Genomic DNA, 14,572 nt, shown 5'->3' with positions numbered 1-14,572 from the left:
AGTTGAAAAATAAGGACCACCCTAGCTTTTAGCCAAAGTGAAGTACAGTGCATTTAAGGCAGGGTTTTCCACAGCACTTTGCAGTTCAGACGGCCCGCCTAAGCTGGGAAACCCTACCGCCTTAACTAGGTTGTTCAAAAAAATAAATAATAATTTCGCTGCACAAAAGGCCATCAAGTGCATCTCGGAGAATTACATTACAAGCGCATGTGGTAGTAAAAACTAGGTCTGGAGATGCGTGTTTGACGTCGTGTCGAGCTACGCAGACCGACGTATGACATCAGTTACATTACCATGTGTGATTCAAAAACAAACAGATAATTATTCGTGACTGACCGCAGCAACCCGCCGATCTGTGCAATGTGCGCCAGCCCGCCGATCCCGTGAAGCCGGCGACACAACTCACATCACTGAGGCACTATGGTTTAAAAGGATGCCGTGATTTTCGGAAATACAGTCAGTCAGGTGCAAAATGTACAGCGCCGTCAAAAGTTTAATGGGTTATCATCTCATATTTAAACATCAAATGTCAAGAGATACCAGAGAGCCATACGAGCATTAACATTACATCTTGACTGAGGTAAGAGGACGCCACGACACAGCTAAACGCTAAAATGATAGCAAAACACTTAAAGCTGCTTAATGTTATGCAGTTAGAGCTTTGACTGGACGTGTTTAAAAGTGCGCTGTTTTTGATGCACATCCACAAAGGGAGTTAAACTTTCTTTTTTTTTTAGATAACTTAGTTGAAAACTTAGTTGAAGTCTTGCATTTTATGCAGATAGATGCACGTTGCACATTTATGTTGTATAAAGGCTTAATATTATGCAGAGTGCATCATATAGAAAGCGCTTCGGTTTGTGTTAATTAACCCTTTAGTTTCACTTCATCACGCAGCTATCCTGTTAGAGGTTTCTGTTAAAAATATTTAATTCATTAAAAATCTAGTATGTGTTCATTGTTCTGTCATAGTTTCTTTGAAATTAAGTTTTATTTGAGTGTTTTTAATAAAAATATTTTCATTTTCACCATGACGTGTACACCACGCCCATTTGATTGCCCCGACCCCAGTTAATCGAGTACTAGTTCTTCAGACCTATGGATTAATCGAAATGAAAAAATGACATAAATGCACATCCCTAATAAAACATGTGTCTGTGAGAACTGTAAGTGGACTTATGTTTTGGGTTTATTTAAGCCTGTTATTGTATTAGTGTATAGTTCTTGCAAATTTAAAGTTTCAATAAAATAAATTCTTTGTAATATAGGTAACCACTTTCTTCGTACTCAGCATTTTACAGCAGTAGATAGAGTGAGTAATAAAACAAATTTTACAGTATTTATAGTGTACTTGTCCTCAGTACTTGACTCTGCCCTTTTACTAAGTGTGCGAGGGACTTCAATAGAAACCCACCCGTACTTTGAGCGCACACCGTGAAGGGGACTTTGAGACGACCGTCTCCCTCCGGCATAGATACCCAGGTGGAATAGAGGCTTCTGGGGGATTCAGTCTCTTCTCAGCACAAAACTGCAATACACAAAAGGAGTCCGGCACAAAAGAGGTCGACTAAAGGATATCTATGAACTGGAATTAGGTCTCAATTAACGCCAAGGGCGTATAAAGCGTAATGACTCATGTGGGTAATATGATGCAAGTGTCTTGATAGGCTAATACGGCCTATTGAAAAACAGAGCTTACTGAAAATGCTAAGAAATTAATAAGTGTGTGTGGCTGTATACACTGTACTTGGGTACAGTATGGTTTGGGTGTATTTCTTATAAAGCGATTATGAGGTTCCTGTGTAGCTCAGTGGTAGAGCATTGCGTTTGCAGAGCAAAAGGCGTCTGCCAAATGCATAATTAAAATCAAATTAATAATTTTGTAAAATAATTTCTTTCTTAAGCCATATGCCATTGTCTATCCTACATAATTTTAAGAGTTAATGAAGTGTCTGTACTGCATTTAATGCCTGATTGAGTTGCAGTGTTTTAAATCATCACTATATTTCACAGGCTTTGGCTCAAATCTCTATTAGGTTTTGTCAGTTTTATTGGGTTGTATCACTTAGGAGGCAGTGGAAGTCTCTAAAGAATACACTGACACCTTTGCTGAAATTGCCTTTTGAGATTTGGTCATCTGTTGAGGCAATTTTTCAATTAATTTCATGTTTCATTTTGTTTCGCCAGACAGATGGACTGCTGTAGGAATAAGCCTTGTGAAAAATATGCTTGCATGTACAGTATTACAGTGTTGGTGTGAAATACTTAATAATTTATTATATTGATTATGTTGTGTTTTTCGGTTGCTCAGGAATATTTACATATATTGTCTTTTATATTCGATTAATGATTATAATTACTCAGATTGACGCCTTTAATTGAGAATAAATAGTTTGATTTAAAACATTTATTAATAAGCTGTTATATAAATGTAATTTACTGTATGTGCAAAAGTCTTAGGCCACCACCACCAGACTTGTTGTTTAAGAAGTTTTAATGTCCATCCATTTTTTCTAGGGATGCACCGATAGGATTTTTTTGGGCCGATACCGATTTAAACAGACAACTTCTGGCCGATACCGATGCCGAAACGGATATTAAACACTTGTATACAATACTATACAGTTGGTCTATTAGCTAGTTTATTTCTGCATCAAATTATTTTTACTGAACATGGATTTGATCTGATTAACATTCAGCTGACCAACATAATAAGAGAGGCACAAATTAAGCTAAAACAAATATAATAAGACAACATGACAACCTTCAAAGGTGGTTTTTGCTGTTCAGCATTTATTTTATTAACAACATTTACTCATTTTTTACATATAATGGATTTCTTTATGCAGTTAATTAATAAACAATCGGTATCGGCCTTTCTCGTGCTATTGCCGATATGCCGATGGTTTCAAATTCGTCAAAAATCGGCCGATAAATATCGGCGGCCGATACATCGGTGCATCACTACTATTTTCTTAAGATACAAAAAGAAAATACATGATATATGTATAATATAATACAGTATATTTTTTATGACTAAATGTCATCTTTGGACATCGGCAGTGTTTTAGTGTGACCTCTCTTGACACTAAACACATCTTGAGCATTTTTGAGCAGAATGAAGTAAAAATACTTATTTCTTTAAAATTAGAAATAAGTTAGAATTTAATTTTATTGAAGTTTAAGAGATCCTGCAGTTTTCTACTAAACTGAAAAAATTATTCATTAAATTTACTCCATTTTTTTTAAGGTACCTGTAAGTGGTTGCAATCAATTTATTTAAGCTACATAAAAAAAAATAGGAATACAAAATAAACCAAAAAAAAACTTTTGTTTAAACGTAGCTTAAATAAATTAAGTAAATTGAATAAATCATTTTTTTTAGTGTATTGTGTAAGTGGAAGGGGAGTTTACCCTAAAAACTTGAAACATCAGTTTACATTTTTATACAGTCTTTAATACTACACACACATTTCCTGTTGTTTCTGGATGTATTCTGTTAAATAGAATAAGAAACAATTATATATGATCCCTATAACATTGCAAAAAACAAATCGTGTCATGATGGCCTAAGACTCTTGCACAGTACTGTATGTTTATCCCATTCCCAATCAAAATGATTGATTGGTCGCTATTGGCTTGCTACCAGAAATGCTAATTTTAATTACTTAGTTTAATATTAAATTGATGTCTTGTTTACAAAATCTAAGTTATAATTCACAGATAAGGGCATTGTATTGAAGATTTGTGACCGCCAAGCATGAACAGGTTTGTAATGCAGAACATAAAAAGTAAGCTTACGTTGATGAAATGTCTTTAAAGGCTAAGTCATTACATCACATCTTAGTTAAAACGCACAGCTAAGGACATTGTATCGAAGATTTGTGACCTCAGCCATGATCACGCACTAATGTCTTTGAACAGGTTTTAGATGCAGAAAATGAAAAGAGCTGAATACAGAAAGCTGGTGTTGGGGAAATGCTTTTAAAGGGCCCGTGATAAGCTCCTTTTCTTGGTGCTTGTGTTTGTAAGTGACAGGGCCCTCGTACCCCTGTCAGACTGTTTCTGCACATAAGCAGTTCTCCTAACATTATGCTTACTGCTTCTCCTCTTGTTTTGTTCCTCTGTAATCCCTCCTGCATTCGCTCGGCTTCATTCCTTGTGCTTGCGCTGCTGAAACCGCAGCTCGCTTTTTAAACGCTCCCCTAAAGTTTTCGAGCTGACCTTCAAAACACCATGCGATGAGAATCCAAAATCTTTCTTTTCGTTGTGTTTCATCACTTTTTGTATTTGAATACAATGTATTACAGCAGCAAAAATGTTATTAATTCAGAAGACTTTATATGTTGTCGTTTTGCTGTCGGATGCTCTGAAGAATGCACGTTTCTGTGATGTCCTTGAAATCCTTGAAAGTTTGCGAATCTGGGGGTAAAACTCACTGGGAAGTTTTTAAAAATATACATGCATAGATACAGGTCATTAAAAGTGCTTGAATCTATTTTATGTAAGAAGTTTTTTGGAAAAAAATCCATATTATTCCCTGTGTAATGTAGGATAATATCATAAAACTTCTGGGGCCCTATTTTAACGATCTGAAACGCAAGTGCGAAGCGCAATGCGCAAGTGACTTTCTGGGCGGATCTTGGGCGCTGTTGCTATTTTCCCGGCGGGAGAAATAACTCTTGCGCCAGGCGCAAATCAATAAGGGGTTGGTCTGAAGTAGGTTCATTATTCATAGGTGTGGTTTGGGCGTAACGTCAAATAAACCAATCAGAACGCTATCCAACATTCCCTTTAAACGCAAGTGCGCAAGTTCCATAGCGGGTTGCTATTATTATGACGGATTTACCAGGCGCACGCCAGGAGCGGTTCACAGCCGAGGAGACCGACGTTCTTGTAAGAGCAGTCAAAGAAAGAGAAGTTGTTTTGTATGGGGATAGGAGAAACCCGCCCAAATCAGCATAGGTTAAACAGGCGTGAGAGGAAATAGCCACAATTGTCTCATCAGCTGGCATCCCCATCGTTGTGCCAAGCGCTACAATGATGTCAGGAGACGGGGGAATCCCAAGCTTGCCAGCATAAATCGGGCACGCAGTGTAACGGGAGGTGGATCTGCCTCTACACAGATCTGCGTCCACCCTCACCGCTGAAAGGGTTTGGGGGCTTTGAAATCGGAAGCAAGGTCCAACCCCAAAGTACACTTACAAATCAAGTTCATATACATTAAGGTTTCTTATGAAAACATTTTAATTATTATTTACATAAAATAAACGTAATACAGCCACACAACAAACTTATGAAAATATTTAAATTGTTATTTGCATAATAATTTTTTAACGCAGCCACACAAAATAAATAAAAACTATCACCACAATGCTCACCACTATGATTTCCCTTATCTCATGTGTTAATATTTTTTATTGTAGAAATTTATGATTTGCAAAAATAACTGTTGCATCTGTGTAGATTAGATAAGCAAAGTGTGTGCGTGTTGTGCATGCTATACATTATAGTCAAGCATGCGCCCTTAAAATAGCATAATGAACAACGCGCAACAGTGGCGCAATTGTTTTTTTAACTGCAAAATAGCATCAGGTATGGTTTGCGCCGGAACACGCCTCCTTTTTTGCGCTGAACCGCCCAGGGAGCGCAAGTTCATTCCCTAGTTTGCCGACGTGCGTCTTTGGAGGGAAAAACCCGCTGTGCGGCGGTGCAAAATACGAATTATACATGCGTCACTGACGAAGTCAATTGCGCTGGGTGCAAGATAGGGCCCCTAGACTTTTTAAGCACATGTGTTAAACTGTCTGCTTTAAGTGGTTATATCTTCTATATGCGAATGTTGATTCATACCAAAATGCTTTTTTGCATAGTTGTGTTTGACACATGAAAACATCTCGGGGTACGTTTGTAACTGTTGTTCCCTTAGAAGGGAACGATACACTGCGTCTCCCTTGCCATACTTCATGTGTCCCTGTAACGCCGTCTTTGGCAATATTTCAGATAGCGATATACTTCCTGGCTCCCATGTCACCCTGTCTTTGTCGTTAAGCCTCACCATTGGTCGAATTTGATATAAACATTCAGACGCCCTTTCCCCCTCGAGCCGTCCCCAAAGTGTCACCGCAGTGACGCAGCGCGAGTTCCCTGGAAAGGGAACTGTAACAAAGTATGTTAAAAGGTAACACGATGTAACCTTGCTCTCACTTGAAATGTGTCCCCACATTTAGTCCTTGAATTTGAGGGTATTTGCTGTCACAAATATGCGATTACATGTTTATCTGACAAGTGGTTTTGTGTCCGCAAAGTACTGTAATTCTACCATGTTTAGTTATTTATTTGATATAATACATGTCATAATTTTCTATCTTTTAAAATCAGAATTAACTACAATGTAACTACAGGTCGGATGCTCTGAAGAATGCACGTCCTATAATGTTTTGGCACTTTTTTGGTGCTTGTTGTATTCGAGAACTAAATTAGGCAGATGCTTAATGAAGAATGACATTGCAACCCACACTACTTTATACTGTTTGGTTTGCATTCGATGATGCGATTGTCAGCAGTAGACGTCCAATTTTAAACTGGATCCTAAAGCAAAACCTATGAGAACCACTGGGGTGGGCAACCCATATAAATGTAGTCGCAACATCCCTGGTTAAAATTATTGAGGCGTTTGATCGATTAGACCTGCATTTGAGAGAGATTCCTTTGCAAATCGATGACTGCATCCACGTAAGCGCTAATGAAATTGCACACCGGCAGAACGGAGTCGACTTTTCCATGACGGAGTTCAGAGTCGGCACTTTCTCTAAAAGCCCTGCGGAAGTCTTTCTTCGTTTAATGTCTCCATCAAAATGTCATTTAATTCCTGAATTCCAATTCTTTGTGTTTATTTGTGTATTTATATACTTATTAGTGAATGAAATGCTTAAAGCACTTTTTTTCTGCTGCTGTAGTTTTATTGCCCTCGAAATGCTTAGAAAGATTTACGTATTTGATTAATACATAGGTGCTTAAACAGTATTTATCAAAGTTAATTTATAATCCCCCAGCTAGATGGTAATGAAAAATATCTGCTTTCTTCTTCTCGAGCATGATATTACGTTTTGAAGCACAATGTTGAAAGGGCTGCAATTCATTATTAATGTGCACAATATAAATAGTTTAGATCCTATTAATATTTCATTTATATTTCAAAATTTGAGTGACTGCTACGGTATAGGAGAAATTGTAAATAGATTATAAAGGCTGTTTATCTGAAATCAAGCCGATAGGAAAAACAACCCTGTATCTACATTTGCCATGTGTTCGTGTCCCACTGAATCAGAAGCAAAAACCATAATAAATATGAACTTGCATCGTAGTGGGAGACTTGTTTACTGTATCACCCGCATGCTGTCATTTTAATAAGTGACTTGTGGCGGTGCGTCTAGTGCGGCTCACTGGGCCGTGTGTCTTAAAGAGATAACTTATGTATTTTATGGATCTTTTGATCTCCACCGTCACCACAACTCGCTCAGGAGAGCAAGCTTTAATCTGGCTGATGTGTGCTGTTGTTCACGGCAGAACAGGCCTTGACTCAGGTGAGGGTCAGGTGATAATCTGTAAATGCTGGGACCTGGGGTCCTTGGAGAACAGTTGGGTGAGATACAGTGTAGGAAGGAAAATAAGCTTTTAGAAATCATTAAACATTTAATACAGTGTGATTTGTGTGTCAAGTCCTCATACTTAATTTCGGTGGACATCATTTCATCTCAGTAGCTTGTGCTGTGTGTGTCAAACTTGAGATGAGATCATAAGTCTTTTTTGAGGAGCTTTTGTGATGGTGCAAACAAGAAGTGTTTTATTTGCATTCTCATGCAGGGGTTGTAAATACTTCGGACGAATTGGATAAATGTTTTTTAGGCTGACTGACAATTGGAGAGTGATCAAATTAAGCCAATATTTGACATGTCTTTCTTCTTATAAGACAAATTTTTCGTTATAACTAAAGTTATAACATGCATATAACTAAAGTTATAACTAAAGTCTATATGGGGTGATTTCCTAGACATGTTTGAACTGTCTTATCTTAAAAACAGCTTTATATATATGTGCCATTGCTTTGTCTTTAGATGCACAAATGTGTTTTGTAAGCTATGTTTTTGAAAATGAGCTAAATATCCTAAAATAAATAAAGACAAGATTAATCTAAACCCTGTCAACCCAGTTTTTACCCTCTTAAGAAAATGATTGACATTGTACTGCAATAGCAGGTGCCTTATTATGCCAATAGATGGCAGTGTTGTCTTAAGTACTTCAAGCTGTATTTTATGAGAGGTCAAGGATCAAACTTTCAGTATAATAATGTGATATAACTGTATAATAATATATGAGTTACTTTATTACACTAAATGTTTCTAGCTAGTTAAATAAAATAATTGTTTGTATAATATAAGACAGAAGCAGTGATTTCATTTTGTTATTAAAGGGCTAGTTCACCTTAAAATGAAAAATCTGTCATCATTTACTCATTCTCATGTTGTTCTAAACCTGTATGAATAAATTTTTTTCTGATGAACAAAAAATTAAATATTTTGAGAAATTATGGTAAACACACAACAGATAGTGACCATTGACTTCCATAGTAGGAAAAAATATTTTGGAAGTATTGTGATAAATTATATTTTGATAAATGATGGTAAGCACACAGTTGATGGTACCCATTAAATTCCATCATATTTTTTATTCCTACTATGGAAGTCAATGGTCACTATCTGCTTGTGTGTACAATAATTTCTCAAAATGTCTTCTTTTGTGTTCATCAGAAAAAATATATCAATACAGGTTTAGAACAACATGAGGATGAGTTAATAATGACAGAATTTTAAGGTGAATTTTAAGAGCAGATAAAACAATTGACTTTTATAAAGTAAACAAATAAATAAATGGCTAAATGTTTTTTATTATTTTAGAATAAATACCACATATTAAATAAAATTGTTCACTGAACAGATGGTGACACATGTTGTGTTTGACTCCCGATAAACAAAAGAACAACATTATAGGAAGCTTTGTTTACAGTAAAATATTTATTTACATACGCTTATTAATGCATTTTTGTCTGTTTGAAGGAATTTATCATTGCTTGAAGTGGAAGTCTGGATTTGACGGTGCAGTCACAGACGTAAGAAATGATCCTCATTGTAATAATGTGTTTCAAATGTACAATACATCCTCATTTTTTGAACAAAGGATGAACTCTTTAAGCTCAAAATCCAAATTCTCAAGAAAATTTGCTTTGGAGCAATACAATATGTATTGTGAGAGGTGTTATACAAATACAATGAAATTGAAACAGTCACACATGAATCAAAGACATCTGGGCAATTCCATGCAAATGTCAACCTTAGAAAAGTTTTTAATCATAGTGATATCTCAGTTATAATTATCTGGTGGTTTATACACCCATACAAAGTCTCTATTAAAGTTTTTAAAGCATTTTTTTGTTATGTTTCATAGTTAAGTAAGTGCACATTTTAGAATTGTCAACTCCGTAACGTAGACTCCTTATAGGTTCCTTCATTATAAATGTGCATACAAAACTTAAAAAATTAAATAAATATTTGTTCTTTGAAGAGCCATCCACTATATACTTGTTGGGTATTATTGCTTCTGGTTGGTGCTTTTTTAATTCACAGAATTCCTACAATGTTGTCTCCCAAAAACCTTCACATCCATAATGCATATGTTTCCCTCATCTAAAATAGAAATCATGAGTATACACTGATACTAGACCAGTGATCTCAAACTCCAGGCCTGCGGGCCATTTGCGGCCCTCCCTCCCCTTCTCTGCGGGCTGTGTCTGCTGTCAAAAATATAACACAACTTGACCCATAGAGTGTTTTTTATTTATTTATTTATTTTAATATTCATTTGTTTATTGATTTAAACATTTAAGGGTCTGTTCACTTCTTTGTTCTTTAATTTTCTTTGTTTAGGTTTTAATATAAAGTTATTTAAGATAAGGTTAAGAAAAGATTTATTAGGGGTGGGCCGATCCACTTTTTCCATTACCGATCCGATTTCGATTCCTATATTCTGAGTATCGACCGATACCGATCCCGATCCAATTCTTGTATTTTTCTTGATCCATTTAGAATTGTGTGTGTGTACACACATAAATATATATACGGTTATTGTGTTTGTGTGTGTCTTGTGTGTGTTTGACGTGTTTTATTCACCGCTACTCCAGTGCATTAACTCCGCGAGCACCAGACCAACCAGAGTTTTTGTGACCTTAAATATCTTCATATATGCAATTGTTTTTCACATAAGACTTTGAATATAGTGTGTAAGAATGTTTATGGTGCTTATATGGTGTTTATGGTTATAATAGACTTTTCTATAGCATGATAGTAACAACAACGAGTACCGCACAGTATCGAATTTGGATCGGCCCCGTTATTCCGATATCCGATCCAGCAAAAAAGGTCCAGATCGACCCGATATCCGATCCAAAGTATTGGATCGGCCCACCCCTAAGATTTATACTGTTAAAATAATATATAAAAATACAGAAAGCACTGTTTCTATATTTTTTAAGTATTATTATATTTTAAATAATAGAAAAGAATGTATATTTACAGAAATGTTGTGTTTTTTATGTTAAAATAGCTCTGCGGCCCTCCAACGAGATGTCAGTCTCAGAAATGGCCCCAAGCTAGTCTGAGTTTGACACCCCTGGTCTAGACTTTATCATCAGGGGACTTATGAAAATCTAAACAAATTGTTCAATATATTGGTAATAAATGCAAAAGTTTTGACTGCAAGTGTCACATCCATAACGCTAGAATTGCACATCAGTGAAACAATTTTGTTTTGCAAAATATAAATCTGCAAATGCTTATTATTTTCTTTACTTCTTGCAGAATCTTGGTTTGAGAAGCATCACTAGCCTCTTTTACAGAGTGAGGATTTGCTCAGGTAATGCATCAGTTTTTCATTCGAAACACAATCTGTGAATAATTACATTTTTTTTAAATTGTTTTCTCACATGTTTGCGTCTTATTGAAAGGTGAGGTACACTGGACAGACACAGTTCTCCCAAGTCTTCTAGAAGTGTGACGGCACGTGGTCACATGACCTGGAAGAGAAAACCCAAGAGACTTTTGGGATCCCTATCTGGTTAGTGACTCTATCATTGCATGAATACTAAATGACTTCTCTGAAATCTCAGAGATATATATGTCCAAAAATATATGTAATATATTTTCTGGTTAAAACCCCACTTCATTTTTCCAGACTTAATCCATTTGACCTCCAATTGTCAGATGTTCCTTATCAAGGATTCACTTAACCATGTGATAAGTAAATCAGCCACATATGTTGGCCTGTGTTTTCTCATCCATGATTTTGAGGCAAACCCCTTATGAGTACACAGGACCCTGATGTGGGGAAGGTGCAACGTATGGCGGCCTCGCATGACTGACAAAACATCCCGATGATGCAGTGTGTTGTTTTAATTTGCCCGTATGCCTGCAGAATGGGCCGGTTATCAACCTGGAAAGAAGTCTAAAGGCTGATGAACTGATCCGCACAGTGACACAGCTGCGCTCTCTTCCCCTCTTCATCTGTCAAGTCTCTCCATTTATGTCCTGAGATCCACCACTTTCAGCAACTCCGGTAAGTAGTCTTTTGAGAACCCTTCAAAGCCTTTTCTTCTCAGTGAACTAGATCTTGCTGGTTTCTTTTAGGCCTTCGGGCCCATTTTGAGATCGAAAATTCCATTAGAGGAAATAAGATGACCTTTTGCAGTGGCAATGTATGGATGATTCAGTACCCATTTATCCTGGAGTCGTCACCGAGTGACATACAGTACTTTAAGTGGGTATAGGTGCTAAATAAATTCATACAAAGAGTACAAGTATACATTTTTTCAGATTGAAGGTCTGTTGTTATGAGCAGGTTTCTGGATGGTTTAGCTGTGTAGGATAATCAGACCATGATTAATTTATCCGGCATGCCTTGAGATCTCCGTGCTGACTTCAAGCTTTTAGTTCAGTAGGGCTTGTTTGCCTCTGACGTAGTGGATGTTATTAAATCTAGGGTAGTATGGTGGTAATTCATACTCTTAATTGTGTTTGCATGCATGTTTTGCATCTGTCAGGTAGTTACATTACCCGCTCTTCCCAGCACGTGCCATTGCGTCATTGTTATTTCCATCCCACTGACCTGTCTTAAACACTTTAAAGGAAATTCTCGGGAGGTTTTCTCCTTTGTCATTGCAAGTAGTTTTACTACATTGGCAGCTTTTGCCCAAGGGCATTCAGGACTGCGGAATAGTGCATTAAAAATAACTCCCTGAAAGCGGCGAGAGTTGTCACAAGTTGGCTCGTGAGGAACAGAAAGCTTTGGTGGCAAAAGGGAAGACCTGTCATGAGTCATGATGATGCAGTCGAAAGCTCACCCTGAGATGTTTGGAGATGATTGTGTGGGAGATAAGAACAGTAATCGAGAGCTCAACCGGACAGGGTGTCCTTAGATATTTAGAGATATTTTGGTTTGTGTGGTAGATTTATTTGAACTATCCCAATAGCACATGACCAGACTTCTGGGGCTCTATCATACATCTGACGCAAGTGTCTTTTGCTAGTTTGAACCCGGTGCATTTATCCTTTTCACGTTTGTTTAAATAGCAAATGCATTTGCGCACATGGGCCTTCTGGTCTGAAAATGAGGTGTGTTCATGCACATTGTTGGCGCGTTGCTATTTTGAGGCCACTAAAATAGACTACGCCATTGACCAACTAAAACCTGTTCTAAAGTCAATGGCACAATGTTATTTTTGTTATTTAAAGAGGGCGTTAGTAATATGCACCTATAGACGGTTTCATCGGACGCACGTGATACACGTCTGGATCCGAACTTTACTTCCGGTTTGGTTTTTTTAATGGTCTGACTAGTTGCTAAACTGATCTTTTGAACAAATGCCTCGTCGAAAATAACAAATGTTTTGGTTTCCTAGGTAATCTATGTGTTGTTTTGTTTGCTTGTTATATAAACTATGTTTAAAGAACTTTGTTGTTATTTATTATTAGCGGAGTTTACCGGAAGTTACGTGCGGGCCGCGACAGCGGCTTGTTTATGTTGTTACTGCTGAAACGGTCTATAAACGGGACGACAACGCGCGTTTGCTTATTACACATATGGACAGCACACAAATGTTTTTAAATATAAAAATTAAATGATTAAAATGGAAAAGATTATTATTGAGTCTCTTGGACATAAATGAGGAACGATTATGAGATGTTAGTATTGTATATGATGACTTTGTACCTGGGGATATGGTGAGATGAGAACCTTTTTCAAACAATGCTTTTCAAAACACTCACAGCGCTGTCCGAGTGCTGAAATGTCTCCACACGTTTGTAAATTCTTTATCTTCTGTTTGTTACAAATAAAGTTTTTTTTAGAGTACAAACCTTTTCTTGCATATTTGTAAATTATGCTTTGAGATTACATTGATCATGTAGGCTATCCATACATTTACAACAATTAAAAGTCTGTTAATTTGACTGCCATGACTGAAAGAATACAACTTTTAAAGGTTTTAATACAAAAATAACAATTTCAATACAACTAAAAACAACGCATTTTTTAACATCAATCTTAAACTGGTGGTCTTCTTCCTCCGCTTAGTTTTTCAGTTTACAAATTTCGCCATCTAAATAGGGAATCGGCATGGCGTGAGCGCAACTAGCTTTTAAAGGGGATGAGAGCTGAGACTCTCATTGGTTTATTGCACGTTACGCCCAAAACACACCCATTACGAGAATAGAAACAACCCTTTTAGACTCTGCGATTGGTGCAAAAAAATTTTTTCCTGTCGTTAAATTAGCAAAAGTGGATTCGGACACGCCCGTTTAGACAATGCCCTTAGATCATTAAAATAGGGCCCCTGATCATCCCCTGCTCGTTATTGTAACAGCATAGCTTTTATTCCTTTAATCTAAAAGACAACACTGTTTATTACGACATTCGTTATGGAATTACAAAAATAACAGTAATTATGTATACATCAATATACACTATGATTCTAAAGTTAAGAAATACTTTGAAATGTTTGTATCATTTTAAAAGTCTTTTAATGTAAAGGTATACGTTTAAATGTTTTACTTTTGTAGACAAAACTATAATTGTGCTAACTAAACAATTTTTCTCATTAGAATACTAAAATGCCAATGCATTTTTTTAAATCAATGACTTAAGCCAAATAACGAAGAAAAAGCAGCCGAAAGTGCCCAGAATAGATCCTCCTGAAAAAAATGTACAATTTAAAATATATATATATATATTAGGGCTGTCAAAAGATTAATCGCGATTAATCGCATCCAAAATAAAAGTTTGTGTTTACATAACATATGTGTGTGTACTGTGTATAATTATTATTTATATATAAAAACACACCCAATCATGTATATATTTAAGAAAAAATTGTTATATTTATATATTAAATATTTATATTTATATATAATATAAATTATAGAAATGTATATACAGTATTTAAATGCAAATATTTCTTAAATAT

The 14,572-nt window shown here is 36.2% G+C and overlaps 1 protein-coding gene across 9 annotated transcripts in view; it reads left to right on the top strand.

Annotated features, from left to right (window-relative positions):
* Window positions 1-14,572, top strand: part of pcbp3 (poly(rC) binding protein 3) — an 83,239-nt gene that overhangs the window by 15,914 nt on the left and 52,753 nt on the right. For all 9 annotated transcript variants that reach the window (XM_065252189.2, XM_065252193.2, XM_065252191.2 and 6 more), the window contains exons 2-5: window positions 9,117-9,169; window positions 10,914-10,968; window positions 11,060-11,169; window positions 11,527-11,667. The gene's annotated coding sequence lies outside the window, so the exon portion shown is untranslated. The remainder of the gene's footprint in view (window positions 1-9,116; window positions 9,170-10,913; window positions 10,969-11,059; window positions 11,170-11,526; window positions 11,668-14,572) is intronic.

The sequence above is a fragment of the Paramisgurnus dabryanus genome, chromosome 15 (assembly GCF_030506205.2).
Source record: "Paramisgurnus dabryanus chromosome 15, PD_genome_1.1, whole genome shotgun sequence".
NCBI lineage: Eukaryota > Metazoa > Chordata > Actinopteri > Cypriniformes > Cobitidae > Paramisgurnus > Paramisgurnus dabryanus.
This window is presented reverse-complemented; position numbering and strand designations above follow the sequence as displayed.